This window comes from Microtus oregoni, unplaced genomic scaffold, assembly GCF_018167655.1.
Source record: "Microtus oregoni isolate MIOR12 unplaced genomic scaffold, Mior012 000049F_ref0000343, whole genome shotgun sequence".
In the NCBI taxonomy this organism is placed as follows: Eukaryota; Metazoa; Chordata; class Mammalia; order Rodentia; family Cricetidae; genus Microtus; species Microtus oregoni.
In genome coordinates, this window is record NW_024543223.1 from 5,365,016 (window position 1) to 5,378,166 (window position 13,151).

The following is a 13,151-nucleotide window of genomic DNA, read 5'->3' on the forward strand; positions in this document are numbered from 1 at the left end:
AGCTGCACTGCCAGGATTGAGCTGAGTAGGCAGGAGGGCAGTTAGAGCTTGGCTACACAAAACCCAAAGCCTGGAGCAGGGAGAGCGATCCACAGGGTCCCAAGAGAACACTGCCGCTGGTATTCCAGTGTAGCCACATTCCCCAGCCTTGCTTGGCCATCATGGGCACTCAGCACTGACAATGGCACCAGCGGTCTTCTCTGACTTGAAGTGATGGGCATAGCAGCTAGTAGGAGCATACAGGTGGGGTGTGACACTCCCTGACCCAATGATTCTGATGTGGATGTGGGCCTCAAGAGTGTTTTTATCAGGAAAGTTACCAAACAAAACCCCAGGAGGGGTGCAGAAAGCCCTTATACAATAGTCACCAGGCAGCAAGGGGGGGGGGGGCACTTGGGTATAGGAGCATGGGGACAGTCTCTGCCCTTTGTAGTCCCCCACTCACTTACTCTCGTCCTGCTTGCTGTGCATGCAGTTGGAGGGAGCTGAGCCCTGCGCCTTGTCACTCTTGCTGCTGTGCTTATTGCCACCTGATTTGTGTCACCACAGGTCATGTTCTGCTTCACGTCACTCAAGGTGTGGTGGGTCCCATGGATAGTCCAGCAATAGATACCTATGAGCTCAGTGAGAAGTCCACAGTCAGCTTCCCAGTGCTCTGCACAGCACTGGATGCCAGCCAAGTGTTCAGAATGCCAGTGCTCTGGCACGAGGGACAGCCAATGAACACAGCCCGTCCAGTATAGTGGAGGGAATGTCCAATGCAGCAAATGGCTCAAAGGCAGCACTCCTGAAGCTCTGCACCGTGGACCTAGCAGAGCGGCACTAGAGCATTGGACAGCAGCGACGCCACCAATGCCAGGTTGCCGGGGTCCCACAGGTGGCAGGACTGTGCTCCTGGTTGGAATCCAGGAGCTGTCCAAGGAGAATCCTGCAGTAGAGCAGATGCTGCAGCTTCCCAGAGATTCGAAGCCTGGCAGAGTCCAGAACAGCTTGAGTGAGGCAATGCTCTTAACCTCTGAGCCATCTCTCCAGCCCTGACTCTGCCTTCTTTCTCCCAGCATTCAATTTAGTTTTCCTGGCCTAGTTCTATTCTGCTAAGCCACTGTCCAAAACAGCTTTTTTATTCATTAACCAATAAAAGCAACACATATACAGAAGGACCTCCCACACCATTTCCCTTTTTCTGTTTAATTAAAAAGGAAGGTTTTAACTTTAGCATAGTAACATAACCAAACAGGTATCAAGCAAGAATTACAGTTGCAATATTTATATCTATTTTATCTTTTATCATAAATAAGGAAAACTATAACTATCTATTCTTCAACTCCATCAAAGACTCCAGAAGGATATAATATTACCTAAGTTAACAGGAAGTGCATTGCAAGCAACTTCCAAAACTCTAGAATTGACAGAGACATCTCACTGTCTGGACAGTCACCCAAAGTTCTTCTGTATCATTGGGGAATCTAGTTCAGCCTACAGGCCCATAGTATCCAGCAATTTCCTATGAAGCAAGAAATTTCAAAGACAGTTCTGCCTCTATTGGCAGTTTGTCAGACACTTTCTTCTCTGTCCTGCAAAATGTCTGACAGACTCTTTCATGAAGCAGGAACCCCAAATGACCATCTCACCTTTAGGCAAGTTCAGCAGTCATTTTCTCTGTGGGCCCTGCATGTCCAGTTCATACAGCATGGCATCAAACAGTCCAGGCAAGAGCAGCTTCTTGCCCAAATGGCTAGCCAGTGCCATAAGAGAGCCTCTTCAGTGTCCATCATCCTCTTGAAGAAGATTGGTGCTTCCAGGAGCAGATATGTCTTGTTGTCATGAAAAAAAGCACCTTAGGGAAGAAAATTTTTATTGTTGTTATTTTTATTTTTAGCTTACTATTCCAGAGTAGTAGAATCCCTTCTGGCAGGACAGATATGACAGCAGGCAATGCCACATCTCACAAAGGTTCCGTAACCTCTCCAAACAGCGCCATCTACTGGTGAGGGCATGCTAATGCACATGAGTGTGCTTATGGGGGGCATTTCCCATTCAAGCCACCACAGGGGTCCCCTGCTTCTGATTTTGTCAACAGTTGTTCTGAGGGTGATTACTTCAGTCAGCCCCTCCTAGGTGCCTTCTTGTCACACTTCACACTATCCATTGTGCCAGAAGCCAAGCAGGTGTGAACTCCACCTGCCCAGGTCCCAGGATCCAGGCCTAGGAGGTAGATCTTTTGATATCTATTTTAAAGTTTGGAGAACTGGGGCATGATGGCTAAAGACTCAACCAAGGCTACCCTGAGGTAGTCAGAGCTCAGAGACAAGTGTCTGTCTTCCCTGCATTGATACAAGAATGCCTGAAGCCAGGTGGGAAGGAACGGGTACATGTCACACCTAGGCAAATTTCATAGTCCAGGCCACCCGTGACAGCTCCAAAAACGAAGGAGGTCAGGGAGGAGATTGGACAGCAGCAGCAGGCATAAGCCAGACCTTCACTTGCCACACTGTGAGCATTTACTGAGGGCAACTCAGGGTAGTGACACCTAGGGACATAGTTTGGCCTGAGCCAGAGAACTGGTCTGGTCATGGGCTCCTAGGCGTGGTCGCCCACTGCAATCTGCCCAGCTGACTCCAGGTGCCAGCTCTTTCTGGGAAGAAGCCTAGTATGGTGTCCCCAACAGCTCAGAGATCAGTGACCATAGTTATTGACATGGGCAGGGGGCGTTATTTACTCCACCCGGGTTCCCCAGTGTACATTCACAAAGCCCACTGTAACTCAGTCCCCAGCTGTCCTGGGGTCTCTACTGCTTTGATAAAACACTATGACTAAAAGCAACCTGGGGAGGAAAAGGTTTATTTCGCCGTATAGCTTCTAAGTCCGCCGCTGAAGGAAGCCAGGCCAGGACCATAAGGTAAGAACCTGTAGACAGGAACCAAAGCAGAGACCACGCGGAAGTGCTGCCTATTGACTTGACCCTCAGGGCTTGCTTAACCTGCTTTCTTACTGCAGCACCCATGACCACCTGCCCAGGGGCGGTACCACCCACAGTGGGCTGGCCCTCCCATGTCAATCACTAATTAAGAAAATATAGCACAGACTTGCCCACGGACCAATCGTGTGGAGGAATTTTCTCAATCACTATTCCTTCTTCCCAATGACTCTCACTTATGTCAATTGACAAAACACTAACCAGCACAAGGCACTCCTTCCAGCTGTAGCTGGCTCATATCTCGGTCCCATGCAGCCCTAACGCCAGCGGGCTGTGAGAAAACTGGCTCCAGACCTCATCTACAATATCATAACACCAGATCCAAGGCACGAGGCTGCCTAGTTGCTCAGCTTTGTGGGTAGGAAGGCAGGGACAGGGTGTGGGTCCACCTCAGCACAAAACTGGCCATCTGCTGAAGACAAACTTAGGAGTCTCCGCTTTGGTGAGGTGGTCACCCCGTTACAGACACGTGGAAGGGCGCTGCAGGTAGCAGAGTGGGAGAGGGATTTGCCAGGTGCGATGATGAATCTCAGCTGTCAACTTTAGGGACTCACCATGGAAAGTAACCTCCAGGCATGTTTGTGAGGGAATGTGTAGATCACTGAGGCAGGAAGACCCTCACTGGGGGTGGTACCGTCTTGTGGGCTAAGGTCTCAGACTGAAAAAACCGGAGAAAGTCACCTAAGAACCAATCATCTCCCTCTGCTTTCTGACCATGACCACAGGGTGACACGACGCGCTGCACTGGGCTCCTGCAGCCGTGTCCTCCCTGCCACGGCAGACCACCCCACACTGTGAGCCAAAGCGACCTCTCATCCACAGGACTGCATGGCTATGACCAGATACTGACTCCTAGGCAGCTCCCCAGATGAACTCTGAGTTCATCTCAGCCCCCAGAAAACACAATGGCTCTCGCCTGTCCTTCACCCTAGCTTAATGGTAGACTGTCCCCTGAAGTGCCAGTGAAGGCCATGAACTCTGACCTCTGTTGAATTCCAGGCCCTTTCCGAGCCTGCACGGGACAAACACTCAACAAAAGGGTGTTTTTTAAGGTGTCCTCACCACTAGGTTCTGATGGCTGTGGCTCTGCCCCCGTCTTCCCCTCACCTGAGGGACCATAGTCATGGTTCAGCGAGTGACACAGACCTGAGGTTGTTTGAGGGTTTAGTGCCAGGGGGCAATCAGACCACAGGGCAACGGGAGTCTCTGAAACATCCCCGAAGCTAACTTGAAGGGAGGCTATGACATGGGTGTCTAAAGCGGCTGACCTCATCCATTCTTGAGGCCCCTCCATAGGCCTCTCCCCAAGTGGTCCAGAGTGACCTCCTTTACTTAAAGCCAGCTCTTTGTAGGCCTTAATCACTCCCTCACATGGACATGCGTAATGGAACCTAAAGTACTCTGCTAGATGACCAGTAGTGACATACAGAAAGCCACCACCACACACAGCCAGTGACAGTATTACTGACATTTTACAGGACACCTGTGATATCCATCTGGCTGTCTACCACCTGTTTTCCCCTATTTTCTGGGTCATAAGGAGGTGCCAGGCACATAGCTGCCCCAGAACATAGGGGTTGGTGGTCCCTTTCTGAGTCCTGGCACCTGCAGTCAGCAAGGGCTGGCAACTCTGACTTGACTGACCCTAAGCCCATCACCCATCAGACCCAAGGTGGCCCTGAGTGCCCGCAGCTTCTATTCTCTTGCCCTTCACCAAGGCTCACAATGCAGTCTGACCTCATGGCTAGACGTGGCTCTGCCCACTGAGCTACAGTGAGCTATCCCTGGTGTCCTATGCACCTTCACAGGGGTTCAGGACCTGGATCAGAACAAGGTGCAGATGACTAGCTTCAGGCAGGGCTCTCTAGACAAGAGGACTCTCAGAGGGACACCTCTCAAAGAAAATGGCCCACAGACCACCCTGCCCAGCCTGCATCCAGCATGCTAGGAACCTGTAAGACGATGCACTTGTCTAGAGAATCCTCGTCTCTGCCCTTCAGCTTGGCAGTGGGCAGAGCCTGGGCTGACTGAAGCATTCTCCAAGCTGAGAAGCTCATGACCAGCCGCAGCCGGTGCCTACTGGGTCAGCTCCATCCCCTTGGGTCAAAGTCTGGGTGGGACTCAGCCAGTTCCATGCTCAGGACTCCAGGTCCAGGAGGGATAGCCGTGGTCTGATTCTCTTCCAGGATCCCAGGCCTGTGGGCAGGATTTGGTTCCTGAAGCTTATTGCCCAGATCTTGTCCTCGGCAGCAAAATCCTGGCCATGGGCCCCTTCCTTCCTCAGAGCTAGGCAGAGAACACCCCTCAGGTACATCCCTGTTGGGGTAACAGCCTGCGCTCTTTGGTGGTTTGACTGGTTAGGCCAGGCCCACTCAGAATGGACCTCACCTTTTTTAAAGTCAGTTATAGCACAGGAGGAGAATTCTACCAGGTCCACGGGTTCCACCCACAGTGCAAGGCAGTTGATTATCCCAGGGCACACTAGAGGACAGAATTTTGAGAGCATCTAGGCATTCTGCCCACTACAACCTGTATCTCGCTAGCACCACTCTCCCGCCCTGTCAAGTGGCCACAGCACTCAGCTCCCTGACTCTGAAACCAGTCTGGGTTTGCTGCCGCATGGTTGTGACTTCAGGGCTGTGGCCAGGACTCTTGAGTCTCCCTTGGCTGGCCCCCGCTGCTGCACATCTGCCACACAGTTCTATCCTGCCAAGATACGAATTGCTGCCAGTGCTGAGCCTGCCCAGCACAGTGAGGACCTAGGAAACCTGGGAGTGAAGGGAAGGTCAAACCACTCCATGAGGACTTATCTAACCCTTGCTTCCCACCATCTGCAGCCCATGGCCACAGTGGCTGCTTGGGCAGCCTGGAACTCCCTCCCGCCTCAGGGGCTGGATGCTCTCCCAGGGGAGGGAGGGCGGGCAGCACTCAGCACAGGAAGCAGCTATTCTGGAGACTCTGTCATGCTGGGCACAGCTGAGGTGGCAGCCCATGCCACATGGGCAGCCTGGCCCAGACTCCAGGTAATGGTTCAGTCCCTCTACCAAACTCCACACCCCTGCTCTGCAGCCTAGAGTTAGACTCCGCCCAGTTCTACAGTCCTGATATGGACGGGCTAGGGCCCACACCTCAGTTTACAGACAGGGAAAATGGAGTCTCAGCATTTCTGATCTTGTTTGCGTTTTCCCGTGTAGACCCCCAAAGGAGAAGGGGTCTTACCCCCACCATGCCTGCTTGCTTGATTTTTTGGTGTGTGTGATGTGAATGGGTGTTTGTCTGCTTGTATGTGTAGATGCATGTGTGTGCTGACAGGAGAGGTCAGGAACAACCTCGGGAGTCATTCCTCAGGAGCCACTTTGTTCTTTTGAGATGGGCTCACTGATCTAGAATCTTCCAAGTGTACTAGTTTAACTGACCATCCCCAGTGCAGCATGCACTGCAACACCCCACCTAGTTCTGTGCATATGGTAGAAGAAAAGAACCAACTTCTAATCTACACATGCATGTTATGGTACATGCACACGTGTGCGTGCATGCGCGTGTGCGCACACACACCTGTACACAACTTATGAATGGGTGAATGAATGAATGTAAAAAAAAAAAAGACATTTTAAAAGCTAGGTTTTTGGCACAGTGGTTAATAGAAGGAAAGACTTGGAGGAAACATGAGCTGCGTTAGCCTCCCAGGTCCGTCCTGTTCCATGCGCATTATTTCAGTGGCTCTCAAGTTACAGCTCAAAAAGTTGCTAAGAATTCAGAGACCACCAAGTGGCTCTGGGGTGTCTTAGAGGGGACTGCAACCTGATTAGATGAAACCAGGGGCCACCAGAGCTCACAGGGACTTGGGACACGTCTCTTTCTGTAAATGGAGTTTCTGGTGTGATTCACAAAGACAGCTGGGATGGAGCAAGGCCACGCTACTTGGGCTGTAAGCCCAGCCCATCACTGTTTTACATTCTTAGAAAACAGACATCGTCCCTCTGCTGGCAGCCCCGACAGCAGATGGTGCTGCTGTTGTCTTTCTTGATACTCAGCCACTGACAGACTTCAGCCAGACTCGGGGATGAGGGGCTCCCTTCTTTCTCCCAGGCCCTAATTTCCCATGTCTTTCTGTCTGCCTCACTCACACTGCTGAGTTCTACTCAGCATCAGCAGCCAAGACAGGCTGACTCGTGGTCCTTTAGAATGGCTCTGATGGGCCAGTGAGATAGCTCAGTGGAGAAATGTTTGCTGCCAAGCCTGGCGACCTGAGTTCGATCCCTGGGACTCAGTAGAAGGAGAGACTAAAATCCTGGAAGCTATCCTCTGACTTCCACACACGTACTGTGACATTTATGCACACATCTGTGTATGGTGAAACTCACAAATAAATAAATAAATAAATAAATATTTAAATTAAATAAGATGCCTTTGGCAAGACTATGATGTGGTTCAGAACGTGGGACACACACGTGGTCATAGTGACTTAGGCAGCAGGTTTTTTTTTTTCTGCCCCTGTGGTGTGGAAATGAGAAAACATCTGAGAGGAACAGAGTTCAGGGCTATTCACAAAGTAGAGAGCTTCCCCAAGATTGCGCTGGTCCCAAGCTCAGAGAGGAACGAGCTCGTTCCCAACTGCCTGAGAGCCTATAGCAGGACAGCTGTGCCTGGCGCATGGTTCTTGGGGGATGGAGGAGGTACAGGGCCAGGAGGCCCAAGGGCATCAGCCACCCTCAGTGATATTTCCCATGGGGTGCTCCACATCCCTGCCCTGCCTGCCTGATTTGCAGTGTCTGGATGCTGCAGACTGCCCCATTGCCTTTAATCCTGAACCTTGCAGGAATTCAGTTCAGACTAGCCCTCTCAGAGGCTTCCAGCGGCTGGTTTAGTAGGCCAAGTCCACATTCCTCATGCTGGAATGTTTTGGATTCCAACAGGCACCCTTGAACTTCACAGAAAAGAACTTCCTACCCAGCAAATTCTTGAATCTCCTTTGAGATGCATCTTTCCCACTGCCCTGACCCTCTGCACGGGAGGGCCCCTGTGGTGGGCCCCCGGGGTGGGTTCTCTATCTACCTCTACTACAGGGACCCCGGAAGTGGGGAGAGGCTCCACAAGGAAGGACCTTAAAAAAGCATGTCTTCTAGAGATAGCCCCCCTTAGAACCTCCATCCCAGCAAGTTGGCCTGGGTCAATGTCCTGCTCTAACCCCTCTCCATAACCTTCCCTGACACTCTCTGGGAGTCTAATGCATTCTCTCTTAGCAAAGCAAGTGAGCTTGTGACTGTTTCTCAGCACAGGGATCCTCTGCAGTAAGCAGGGGCCGGCAAGCTAAGGCCAGATGTGGCTTTGTAAATAGTTTCCTTAGAACACAGGCATTTATTGGCTTTCTCCACACAAACAGATGTGTGCAGGAGTTGCAAGGTTTCCAGTAACTAACGTGCAACAAGGTGAGACCTGCAGGTGTCTGCACAGACTCTGCCTCTGCGTTGGTCCTGTGATGGGCACTGCACAGGCAGACCCGCCTGAGAGCGGGATTCTCCCTGACAGGACACCTCACTTGTGGGGTGCTGGAGTCTTGCTTCTCTCCACCCTGTCCTCCCTAAGGGCAGAGTTCTGCACCAAGGAGATTGCTGAGGAGCGTGGCAGGGGAGGGGGGCTGCACATTCTCTGGCTCTCTACAAGGGCTCTGCAGCTCTGTGCTTGGACTCGTCCCCAGCTGTGCATGTGGCAGGTCTTCTCTGTCTGCCCGTGCATTTGCCTTGGAGGATTCGCCACAGTGTGGGCAAATGCTGGAAGATGACATTTAGGTCCTGGATGGGAAATTGTGCTCTGAGCCAGGACTGTAAGAACTTTCCCCAATGGACCTTTCGAGATTTATTTTTAAATTATTATTATTTTGTTTTTCTGTGCATGAGTGTTTATCTGCATGTATGTACAGCATGTGTGTGCAGTACCCAAGAAGGCCAGAAGAAAGTGTCTGATTCCCTGAAACTGGAGGTACAGATAGTTCTGAGTACCATGTGGATGCTGGGAACAGAACCCGGGTCCCCTGCAAGAGCAGCAAGTGCTCTTAATCGCTGAGCCATCTCTGCAGTCCCCAGTGCATCTTTAAGCATTTAGATTTTGCTCTTACAATTAGTGTGTTGATCCACCCAGAGTCTAGTTTGTGTATGTGTTTGATGTAAGAAATGGCTGTCATATTTTCATCGTCCCTAGGACAGCAATCATTCCAGCTCATTCACCAGAATGCACGTTGAATGAATGAGGAAGTCAACTACCTAACTAGTGTAACGACACACATGAGACAGTTATTGACTACCTCGCTGACTGAGTTCTAGCCAGGGTGGAGGCACACTCGCAGCCCTCGCTGACTGAGTTCTAGCCAGGGTGGAGGCACACTCGCAGCCCTCGCTGACTAAGTTCTAGGCTAGGGTGGTGGCACACTCCCAGCCCTCGCTGACTCAGCCTCCCAAGAGCTGAGTCTATCAGGTGTGTGCCGCATGCCTGCCTGGATATTCTATTTTCATTAGCTGACTTTTGATCACAAGAAAGAACTTTCTGCTGAGCAGTGGTGGCTCATACCTTTAATCCTAGCACTAAGAAGGCAGAGGTAGGCAGTTCTCTGAGTTTGAGTCAGCCTGATCTACAGAGTGAGTTCCAGGACATCAGGGCTACACAGAGAAACCCTGTCTCAAAAAACAAAACAAAGAGTTTTAAGTCCATTTAACTGATGGCCAGACCAAGAGTGGGCTTGAACCTCCGAAAAGTCTTAGTGTCTAAGTTCAAGGATATAACATGTTTCTTTTTAAAATTTACTTTTTTTTATTTTTATTTTATTTTTTTTTTTGGTTTTTCGAGACAGAGTTTCTCTGTGGTTTTGGAGCCTGTCCTGGAACTAGCTCTTGTAGACCAGGCTGGTCTCGAACTCACAGAGATCCGCCTGCCTCTGCCTCCCAAGTGCTGTGATATCTTTTCTCCTTCTACATACCAATCAGGATACATCATTTTTAAAGGCAAAAATCACATATATATCAGAGTTAGATGAGGGTCAGAGTCACCTTGAAGTGTTCACTCCTGTAAGATCAGTCACTATTTTAGGGCATAACTTGGTGATTATTTTGGTTAATACACCTGGGCCATAGTCGAGGCCATGGGAATCTCAAATGTGCTGTCAAGGCAGATGTGACGGTTGTGGGGTGGGGTAAAGACCACTGTCTAAGCAAACACACAATGGGGTCAGGACGGGATGGCTTTACCTTAGTTGTTTCTCTGGAGCCTGGGATGTCCTTCCCTCTCCTCTCCCTAACTTCTCTTCATCCCTCACAATCTTGCTGTCTGCTCTCAACTCCTAGAGAGGCCCATGTCTGGTACTTAATCATCTCCCACTGCCTCTCCCTCTGTCCACATCAGATAAAAAACAAAAACAAAAAACCCAAAGAGGGGCCAGTCGTCAGCAGAACCTGAATGCCACTTCCCTCACAAGTGTGTGAGACATTGTACAAAAAAACCCAGCTCTTATGTCAAAGGTGATGAGATAATTTATGCAGATATGGATGGCTGAGGTCCAGGGGCATGAATTCAGGTTGCCCCGCAATGCAGTCAGTTTCATGATGTTTTTATAGAAACAGAACAAAAAATGTTATCAGTGAAGGAACACTTGCTTCAAATATACTGCTGGGAACACCAGCTAGGTGGGGGTTACAGCCAAGTGGGAAAACCTGGGTCAGGCCTCAGACGCCTTAGTTTTTGGGTTGGCGGAAGCTAGGGATCTGCTTGTACAGTCCGCAAGTCTGCCTGGTTGTCACGAGGATGTTAGACCACACACGGAGGTGGGCAATGGGTTGCTATTAAATGGACTGGTGACAGCCTAAGGTACGGCCCTGGACTTGCATCATTCCGACTTCCGACAGCCACAGAAGTTCTAATGAGTCACTCAGCATCGGAGAATGTTCAGTTCAGTTCCCCATTAATGTCTCTGCTTATCTTCCTTGTCCATAAAGACATTCCGCTGAGCTCTCAACACTTGATGGCTTTTCTAGTCCAAAGTTCCAAAGGCCATCCACAATTCTCCCCAAAACAATCTGGTCAGATCTGTCACAGAAGTAACCCACTATCCTGGTACCAACTTGTCTTAGGGTTTTTATGGCTGTGATGAAACACTATGACCAAGTCAACTTGGAGAAGAAAGGGTTTATTTCAGCTTACACTTCCAGGTGACAGTCCATCACTGAGGGACGTCAAGGCAGGAACTCAAACAGGGCAGAACGTGGAGACACGAGCTGATGCAGGGGCCATGGAGGGGCGCTGCTTACTGGCTTCCTCTTCAGGGTTTGCTCAGCCTTTCTTGTAGAACCCAGGACCACCAGACCAGGGATAGCACCACCCACAATGGTCCTCCCCCATCAATCTTATGGAGGAATTTTCTCAGTTGGGGTTCCCTCTTTTCAGATAACTCTTGCTTGTGTCAAGTTGATATAAAACTGGTATAGTAACACAATTAGTAACACTTAGGGCCTCATAGGAGGCAGGAAGGAAAACTCCAGCAGTGAGGTCTCAGACAATCCAGAATGACATCCAGCCTGTCTCCCTTCTCTGTAGCTGGAGATACATTTCAGCCTGGGACTGTCCCAGGCTTCCCACCCCTGGGAGTGGGAGGCCCAGGCTGGCAATTCCAGCTCGCATTCTGAGTGGTCCCTGATAGCCAGGCCTGTTCCACGTCCTGTCTGGAGTTGCAGCTCATCCAACGAGGACAGGTCAGGGCAGCGCCCCCATGGACACAGACCTGATCCTAGCCTTGTTCCCAGAACAGCCTATGGGCTGTGAGTGGGTCCATTTAGGACCCTTCCAACTCTGCATGTAGGAGAGGAAGGGAGGGAGGAGATATGGAGGAGATGGCTTCAGAACACAGTGGGAGGCTCTGGGCAGCTCCCGAGAACCGTCCTCTCCCTCTGGGCCTCCTCCTCTCATAATCCTTCTACTTGGGCTTTGCCTTGTTTGCTCTGGAGTGGGCCACAGCAGAATAAATCACTGCCACATGGCTCAGTGTTTCTAGAGAGCCAAGCAGCTAGAAGAAACATCTTTGTTTGCTTCCCAATGGAGACGCTGCCTGGCTGGTAGTCAGGGACTCTTTCAGGGCCAGGTAGGAAGAAAGGCCATAGTGCACTGTAGAGCCAGCCTCACTTGGTTAGGCACGGCTTGTCTGTGGCTCCTGGTGGGCTCAATGCTGGAGGTATCACCAGAGTAGGTGGGTGTATGCTGGTCCCGCAGGCCAGAGAACCTGCCAGGCCTCAGGCTGACTCCTTGACTGGTTGCCATTTGGGCTATGATGTGGAAGCATCATCCCAGTGAACAGTCAGCTGCCCTCTGAAGGGGGAGCCTTAGGGGGCTGAACCAGTAGGCAGGCCCCACCCAACCAGGCTAGCAGCTTCTCCATTTGGAGCTCCAACTGTTTCACTCATCCAAAAACTGGCTTGAGCTCTGCAGACGTGGGCCCATTGGAGCCTCCCTGTTGGAGAGGCCAAGAGCCAAGCCTACAGCCCTCTCCCGCCCTGGCCTCTCTACTCACTCAGCAGAAGTGCACACTCAGCACTCCGACAAAACTGCTGTGTCCCTGCCCCTACTTGAGGGAGTAGAAGGGACTGGCCAGGTCACATGAGGACCCTGTGCCCTGGCAGAGCCCAGGATCAAAAGCAAGCTGGGTCAGTGGGCACCGAGTAGTGTGGGGTCCTAGTCACAGTGTGTGCTCTGAGCACAAGTCTTGCTTCTGCCTGGGGTGGGGAACAGCCCCGGCTTAGGAGGCTAGCTCATGGGAACAGTTAGAATGTCCTGGGGAACCTTTCTGTTTGAAGTCTGCTCTGAAGCCATCTCAGTGTGAGATGGAGTCCAAAGGAAAGGAGACTGTTGTGTGTGACAGTGCGCTGTCCCCCAAGGTTTGTGTTTGATACTTGGTCACCACAGACAGATCCTCAGGTGCTGGGGAAGAGTGTGGAACAGTCTGGACATGGGGTGTAGTTGGCACACAGGGCCATGATCCTTACCCACTGGTGCTCATGAGTTTGACCAGCCTGTTCTGAATGTGGGCAGGACCTCTCACCAGCGACAGGCAACCACTTGTGTTATGTGGCACAGATCCTTTCCCAGTCTAGCCTCTGCTGAGACCTCAGTCCTAGGCCATCACTTGGCTGCAGCCAGG